We start from the raw sequence: 8,943 nt of genomic DNA on the forward strand, positions 1-8,943 counted from the left end.
GCTGAGGTGAGTGGGGGCTCAGGGTGTTGCTCAGTGGTAGATTTGTTCACACTGAGTTCTAACAGGAAACTTGCTCAACATCGAAGGCCTTGCAAAAGTCTGGCTGAGTGATGTCAGTTGCTTTTCCTTTCCCTACTGATGCTGTCACTCCACTGTAGAAGGCCACCAAAGCGACCAGGCTGCATGTCTCCGTTTCCGCTGTTTCTCCATTTCCTTCTTGTTGCTCCCTGTAACCAGCAGGTTCAGCCATGCTGCTTTCCTGCCTCCTCTGCTGTGTTTTGTGTGGTCGGGATGGAGCTCAGAGCTCCAGCTCTGAGAAAGGTTTTCTGAGAAAGTTACCATCTCTTTTCCATTCCTTTAGCCCTAAAAACAGTTTTCCAGTGTCTCTCATGCAAGAATTCTTTGAACAGCCTGCAGCTGACTCTCCTGAAGCTCAGGGTCCTGACTTTGCTTTTTGCCAGGCACACATTCCTTGAGATGAGGAACTCTAGGAGGGCATGGTCACTACAGCACTGACCACCTCCAGTCTTAACCCCTGCTGTTCAGCATGTCCAGTAATGCTTCCCTTCTGCTTGGTGTGCTTAATGCTTGGCCCACAAAGTTATTGTCAGTGCACTCCAGCAGGCTCTCAGACAGTTTGCAGCAACTGGGATTGGTGCTGGGTGGTTGCTGGGAGGTGTCTCAGCAGAAAAGCTGGGCTGGGGTGGGCGTGCTGTGTCAGTCCTCATCACAGCTGGCAGAGAGAGTTAGAGGAGGGTGATGGGTGCTGCCTGCTCTCAATGCTGCTGCACTGAATTTGGGGCACAGCAGCACACTGGTGAGTGAGCTGGGAGGGAGACGGACTGCTGCTGTGCATGGCTAGGCCAGAGCTGGAGGATTGTCAAACACGTGAGTCATGCTGGTGCAGCCATTGCAGCTGCAGCAGGAGTAGAAGACAAAGAGGTTTTGTAGAGGACAGAGGGTGGTGACTCATGGTTTGATGTCCAGGTGGAGGCCGATAACAAGTGGTGTCATCCAGGAGTCTGTCTTGGGACCAGTGCTTTTTTACATGGTTATCAGAGACACCAATGATGCAATGGAGTGCACCCTCTGCTGTTTGCTGAGTGGTGCGGCTGACGCAGTGGAAGGAAGGGATGCCATTCAGAGGGAGCTCAACCGAGAGGTTGGCCTAGGTGAATTTAATGAGGTTCAACACAGCAAAGTGCAAGGTTTTGCACTTGGGCTGGAGGAATCCCAGGCATTTCTACAGACTGGGAGGAGCAGTCCTTAAGAGAAGCCCCGCAGAGAAGGACCTGGGGGTCCTGGTGGATGAAAAACAGAACGTGAGCCATCAGCGTGCTCTTGCAGCTCAGAGAGCAAATGGTCCCCTGGGCTCCATCAGAAGAGGGGATGGCCAGCAGGGACAGGGAGGTGATTGATCTTCATGATCCTTGAGGTCCCTTCCAACCCGGGCCATTCTATGATTCTGTGATTACACTCGCTGTCAGAAATAACGGCAGCTGTACAGATGTTGGATATATTTTGGGACAGTTCTTGTAACCAGCTGATTTTAAGACCTTGCCCGAGTCAAGAGTCTAAATTGAGTGTCAGAAGAAAGCTGGTAAAGTGGCTATTGCTCATTCTTTTTCATTTGCTGATTCTTTCATTCGGGTTCCTTTTCCAAAGGAGATTCTGGTGATGGAAGCAATTGAAGAAAGAACCAAAGCAGCTCTTGCCAAGAGTGCTTGAAGTCCCTGTGGAGAGAAGCAAAGAACTTGGGCTTCCTCTGGGATGCGCCCCACCATGTCTCAGGAAGGAGACAACTGCTGTTCCACTTTCTGCTTTGTGTGTGGAAAGGTACGTCTGGGTTTTCTTCTACTTGTTTTTCTTTCTTTTTCTGGCTTTGAAGGAGAAGGGGTGGAGCAAGGGGAGACCCACTGGTCATTTGTTAACTCAAGAGCAGGATGGATTCTGCATTGACTGTGAAAAACCTGGGCTAGTAGCATGGGCATATTTCAGGCTGGACTCTTCTTTTGCTACTTGGTTTCCTTTTGGCTACAGGGAGACAGCTGTCTAAAGGTGTGTTTTCAAACCCACTCTCCAAAACCATGTTTCATTGTTGCAGGTGGTTCAGTGTGCTCTTGCAGGGTAGATGTGTTTGCTGTAGAATCTGAATGGTTTCTGTTCCTAGGGGAGGACTGGGAGGAGGTAGTGAGAAGAGAATTCAATGCCTGAGGTGTATCTTAGTGAGAAATGTTGGCATGAGGTGCTGAAAGTCTTGAGTTGTCAAAGGCCAGTGAGGCTCAGACTCCTTAACCTGCTGGAGCAGGGTGGAAGCAAGGAGTGGGCACTGCCGTCACACAAGCTGCACTTGGTTCTGGTCTGCCAGGTCTGTGCTGGCCTGGATTTCTTCTGAGAAGTTTGTTGGAGCTGCTTGGAGTAGTGAAGGGTGGGGAAGAAGTGCTGCTCCAGAGCTATGAGACGTGCAGCTCCTTCTGAAGTGCTCCTGAGAAGGACGGAGCGCATTTGCTGCAGCTTTCTCTGCAGATGTGCTCCTCACCTTGAAATCCTCGTGGTTTGTCCTCAGCTCCTGACCACGGCCTGTTCTCTGTTTTGCAGGCTGATAACATGCAGAAGCCGCAGCTGGTGCGTGCTATGTCATCTTTAAACGTACCAGCATTTGCGGCAGCCCATGTTATTAAGAGCCACGTCGCCCAGGGGCCAGATGAGCTCTCTCTGGAGGTAAGCAGTTCCAGGCGTTCCGTGTTGTCGTGCATAGAAGAGGGCAGTCCTTTCTGCTTTGTTTTCCTACCAGATTTGCTGAATCTGGGATTGATGTTTCAATCTCTTTCAGGTCGGAGATCTGGTGAGCATTGTTGATATGAGGACATATCAACAGGCTGAGCCCCTGGTGGAGAGGCAAGCGTGGCTTTGAGGTAGGCACACGTTTTTGACTAGAGAGCACAACTTCAGTAGAGTTGGGAATCTCAGCTTGGAGCTGCTCTGCCTGCACAGGATGGCTGCTGGATGCAAACAGTTGCCCTGTGTCACTGTCAGTGGACCTTCCCTTTGGCTCTGGGCTCGGGCTAATGCTCACCTGTCTTTTTGTTCTAATTACAGGTTGGGCTTTTCCCTGGTGAGTGCATGGAACTCATCAGCGGAAAAGTTCCCGATTCCCTCCTCAATTCATTGCCAAAGCCAGGTGCGTAATTTACATTTGACAATGCGAGTTAGTCAAATAGGGTCAGAACGTTACTTTCAGGGGGTTTGTTTATGCCCAAGTTCAGCAAGCTTAGAAAGAGAACTACAGTAATCTCCTTGGGCACCTCCAGGGATGGGGAAAATCCATTCTTGCGTGTCCTTGTTGGGAATGTTCTTCCCGTTGTTACATGCTCTGTCGAATGCATTGCGCTCAGCTTCGTCCAACCGAGCCAGGCCTGAAATGAACTGGTTTCTTTGTTTTGTTGCGCAGAGCCAAAGAAATGGGGCAAGCTCATCAACGGCCTTTGTTCCCTGGTGAAGGTCAGCCCTGGGAGAGCAAAGCAGCCTGAGCCTCCGACATTCTCCGGATCCATGTCCTTGCTTGACATCGTTGAGAGGTATTTAGCCTTCAGGACTTGAGGGCTGAGCTGTAGGAATGGAAGCATCCTCTGCTGTTTGAAACAGAGGGCGTTTCTAAGCTGTGTTTCAGCAGAAAGCAGGCAGTGCCCAGAACAGGCAACTTTTGGCCAGGGCTCGGTGCAGCTCTTCCATCACCCTGCACCACGTCTGACAGCATGCTCTGTTTTCTCTGCAGAATGAGTTCTCCCAGGAAGAGGGCAGAGTCAGCAGCTGGCAGTTGGTGTTCCTGCTTCTGCCTGGGTAAACCATCCCCTGTGGCCAAACACCAACTGCAGAGCAGTGCCAGGGAGCCCTCTGAAGCAGAAGTCTTGGTCCTGGCAGGTAAGGGTGCAAGTCCAGCTTACAAAACACTGCTTGTCAGCAACACAGGTAGAATTCATGCTTTCAGTGGGCTTGTACCTCCTTCTGGCGTTCAAGCCCGTGCCTGGCATCTTCAGTTGATCCCTGTCTTTCCCAAATGAGTCTCTTGTCAACACAAGAGCTGGACCTGCACGTGGATCACTTTCAAGACAGTGACACTGTTGCTAGAAGCCTATTTGCTTCTGCCCACCACCACTACATAGCCAAATGTCAAGAATCTCCATGGTTCATCTTGCGAACGTTCGACACTAACTGCTGTACATCTGCTCCTTCCTAGGTGACCCGAGCCCTTGTATATCCCCAAGACGCAGGGCATGTTACGATGACGCATCTTCCATCAATGAAGAGTTGTTACTAAGCACAGAATGCTGCAGTTCAGATGAAAGCCTTCCGTATAACATCAGCTATCAAGAGAAGAAGGTCATCATCGTTGAAGCCTTCATTCATCCCATCCCTACTGAAGCTGCTGACCTGAGCCCACCAGACACCTCAGGCACCAGCCTGGACTCAATGTCTCTGCAGTGCAGCCCAGCCCAAGCACAGCCTGAGTGCCCCGACAGCAGCACCACCATGCAGGCTCAGGTCAGCATCACCGAGGAGAAGCTGAGCATCTCGCAGGGGGGCACAGATTCAGGACACGAGTCCCAGGCTCCGGGCAACAGCACGGTCTCTGAGCAGCTCTCATGATTACAAGAGAGGATGAGTCCCATCTTTCCTCCAGACCTCACACCCCCTCCTTTCTCCTATTGAATAAAGGCACGCTCGTGCTCAATCAACGCCTTGACTGAATTCCGAGTTTTCATTCGCAGAGATTGGGATGAGTGCAAGAAACTGCAAGGCAGCTCAGCTTACAACACTCTGGCTGTGGGGTTTGTGCGGCCGAGCTCTGGGTGTGTTCCCATTTTGCCTGACTTTGGGATGCCTGCAGCGAGAGCTCTGCTGCCGTTGTGTATGGCAGCAAATAGTCTCTAGCATCCTGGATGCTGCTCATGAAAACCCCAAGCTTCCTGGCTGTGGCTGTGATGCTTTTCAGGGCCTTTTGATGCTCTTTGATGCCGTGGCTGCTCCCTAACACCTCTGTCCTCCCGCCGTGTCCATTCCTGGCTCCCACCTGTGAGCTGTCCCTGTAGATCATCTCTAGCCCTGCCATCATCGCGCTGCAGCAGGAGGAGCTCGCCCTGACCAACATCAGGCAGTGCTGCCTGCCTCTCTCACTCTCTAGACCAAGTGTAACTACGCTGTCATGGAGACAAATGCTTTCTGTCACATCCTCCATCCCTGCAGACATTTACCGGTAGGTGGCTCTTGCAGAAGAAGATTCAAGCAGCAGAACCTTTTGCTCAGCTACAGCACACAAATGCTACAAAAGCAGGAATAACCCGCAAGCTCTGGGTCTGTTTGTCTTGCACAGGCATGCACTAACTGCGTTTGATGGCACCCCCCATCCTTGATTTCCTTCCCTGCTTCTTGTCTGATGACGCTGCTGAGCCAGGAACAAGCTGCCCAGTGTGGCAGAGCATGGTGCAGGGCTGTGCTGGGACCTCCTCCCCTTCATCTGCTGCAGATCAGTGCCACACACGTGCCATCGAGATGCTCTGGCACGGGATGTGCCTCTAACCCAAAGCTCCTTCCCACCTCCCAAGGAAAAGCAAAGCAACCCAAGCATCTCCAGCAAAGCTGCCCAGCAGACAGCAGGGAATGCAAACAGCTTCTGGCTGCTCCCCTGCACTCCTGTCCTAAGTAATAGACCCCATGAGGACTGGCTGGGAAATCAGTGCATGACACATGTGAGTGTGCACAGGATTGTGCAAAGCAGTGGGATTCCATGAGTTTGTGTGTGTGTGTATCTCTGCTGTTATGAAAGCATGGGAAGACTGCCTTACTGAGTCCCAGATAATTACTTATCCTCAAATGATTTTTCCTGGCCAAATTTAAAGCCTCTTACAGGTAATCGAGACCAACAGGCTGTTGTTGCACAATCAACAGGCACAAACTAGATGAATAGCTGAGGAAAATAAAGCATCATGCCAAGGGTACTAGATAAGTGAGCAGCTTGAGATCTGCACATTTATGTGATACTCATGGTCTTAGACAATATTTGCTTAGTGAGGTCACATAGAATGAAAGTAAAATAGAAGAAGTGCAATTGGTCTCAGTTCACACAGCTGGCTGGTTTGTCTCAGGCTAATCCTGAACTGCCTCAAGCGACTGCTTTGGTGCTCTACAGAACAGCAACTTCAGAGATCTCTTTCTATTACTAAGTTTTTGAAAGAGCAATTTGCTCTGTTAATTATCCATCATTTTTGTGCAGTCTGTTTTGTCAGACTTGTCTTTAGCTTCCAAGTTGTATGTGAAGAATTGTTTCCGTTGTAATGCACAATGTACTAAAAATTGAGAGATGAAAATGTGAAGAGTTTTTCCAGCTTTGATTTCATGTCTGGAATTTTGGAACCCACTACTTGCAGTTGTTAATCTGTCCAAACTGGTCTGGTTTGGAATGCCCTCATCCTTCTTGAATCGCTGTTAAAGGCGGAGCAATTCCTACAAGTGCCATGGCCCCACTGTTGTTCTAATTCTTGTTTCTTTGTTTTCCACACGCTGCTTTTCAAGCCTCCTTTTTCTTTACAGTCAAAGTGAGAACTGCACTGTGAGGTGTCTGAACCTTGTTGTGCCTGTACATAAATAGAACAGCAGCAAACCCAGACAGGTGACTGTGCTGACAGCTCTCGTAGCCAGTAACACGTAACTGTGCTAAATCCCTTGTGACGGCTTTGATTTCATTTTTGCCAGTGAAATCCTTGTAAAAGGAAGTGCAGCAGTGTGATGAGCTAAGGTGAAGATGCTGGTTTTAGTAGTGCTCTAAGCTGAGTGAAAGGGCAATTGAATGAGGGTTATATGCTTTCTCTGGGACGATAAGGCTCTTTTTCCTGAGTGAAAGAGCCAGCTTTTCATGGGCTATATGTGGGCTTTGGCAAGGGCAGACAATCCAGTCTGTCAGGAAGCCATTTGAGGTGCTTCAGGTTTGTAAGCTTGTCTTTTTGTTTTTCAGGCGGATATTTGGAGCATGGGTGTAGTGCTGTATGCTCTGCTGTGTGGGTTTTCCCTTTGGATGATGACAATATGATGGCACTCTACAGGAGGATACCAGTGGGTATCAGTGGTGCTAGAATACACTGAGAAGGGAAATAGCTGAGCTTGACAAGAGGCCTTGCTTTTCGGATGGCAGAACATGCTGAGCTGTGAGTAGAAAGGCCTGTCTGCTGAATATTGTCCCTGTTTTTGCTGCTTTGTCTACCAGTATTTAGTGGAATTGGTTCTACGCTTGGTTGGCCTATGTGGCACTGTAGCCTAATTCTGTACCATGATAGCATACAGAATTTAAGGAGAAGTATTTTCTTGCCAATGGGCTGGATTTTTTGTATCTGGTTCTTCAACTGGCTGCTCCCTATACTATCTGTAGTAAAAATACAGACACATCATTTGATTTCCCTGAAATGAATGTTCCTAAATGCCAGCTCTTCTCATGTCTACAAAGATCAAAGTTCTGCATTTGCTATTAGAATTTCCTCTTCCAGAATCAGGAGGTAATGTAGGACCCCACAGATTGCCTTCAGAATCCAGCAGTTAGTTCTGTTTCCTTTCGGAGTGCATAACAACCTGAGCAAATGAATTGAATGACGTGGCTTATTAGTCTGGTACAAACTCTGCTGTACACTGAAACTTGGTCCATTTGTAAGCAGGACTTTGTCCATCTCTGCAGGACAGCAGAAAACCCTTTGTGCTAATCATGATGCCAAGAAGCAGAATGCGGCAAATGGCAGATGATCCAACTGCTTCAGGTGTTCATTTCCTTAAAACTGAATAGTTTTGGACTGAGAGTTTGTAAGCAGAACGGAGCTCTTAAAGCTGTCAGAGACTATTTCTGCACTGTTCAATTCTATCTGCACAACATACACAGGATCTCAGAACTGCGTTGCTTGAATTGGTGGAACTTGTTGAAGTGAACTGGGATGAGCAAGTTTTAGAACTTAGTCAGAATGCAGTAAAAAATGGATAATCTCATGAGTATTAAGGTACAGGCTTGCTATTTCTGCACTGAATTTGTTTTTATTTTACATGGCTGTGATCTGAAAGTTGCTTGAAACGCAGGCACCTAGGCACTGTTGTGTAACTGAATTTCACACGATAGGTCCTGAAATATCCTGGAATCAAAAACTCTGACTTGTTTTAAGTCTGCTGCTTGAGTCTAATCAGGGTCATAGTGTCTGTGTGCAGTGTTTCTTTCCCTGTAATGCTCCACATCATTTCATTTTGGGAATATTGAAGGAAATGGACTATGTGCCATAACTGTTGTTAGAACAAAGTATGTCTGGTGTGATCTTATGCATAGGTTCTGTAACTGCTCTTCACAGCTCAGGTGTTTGACCTTCCTTTTGGTGAAGTGATGAAATACTGCTGGTTTCTATTTGTGCTTCTAGGCACCTTGAAGCTCTTAGGAATAGAACAATTGTCTCCAGTTCTTTTCAATGATATCAGTAACAGCTCGAGTGTTGCTGCCCACTAGGTAGACCCAAAGAAGCAGATTACAGTGAAACAACACACGAGCTGGACCTGAATGAGGATCACTTTCAAGACAGTGGCTATGCTGCTTCAAGCCTACTTGCTTCTTCCTGCCGCCACTCTATTACCAAGTATCAACAACCTTTCATGATTCAACTTGCAAATGTTTGAAACTAACCCTTGTGTTTCTATGCCTTCCTAGGTGATTCGAGCCCTTGTCAACCCCAAAGATCCAAACCAAGCAGTGTCTTTCCATCAATGGAGAGTTCTTATTAAGCATGAATCGCTGCAATTCGGATGACAGCCTTCCACATGGTAACAGTGATGGACACAAGGGGCTCATCCACGTTCATGCTCTCATATCTCCTGGCTCTGCTGAAGCTCGTGACCTGAGCCTGCCAGACACAGCAGTCACCTGCCTGG

Source organism: Coturnix japonica, chromosome 25, assembly GCF_054131305.1.
Source record: "Coturnix japonica strain WE chromosome 25, WE-NBRP24, whole genome shotgun sequence".
Lineage (NCBI taxonomy): Eukaryota > Metazoa > Chordata > Aves > Galliformes > Phasianidae > Coturnix > Coturnix japonica.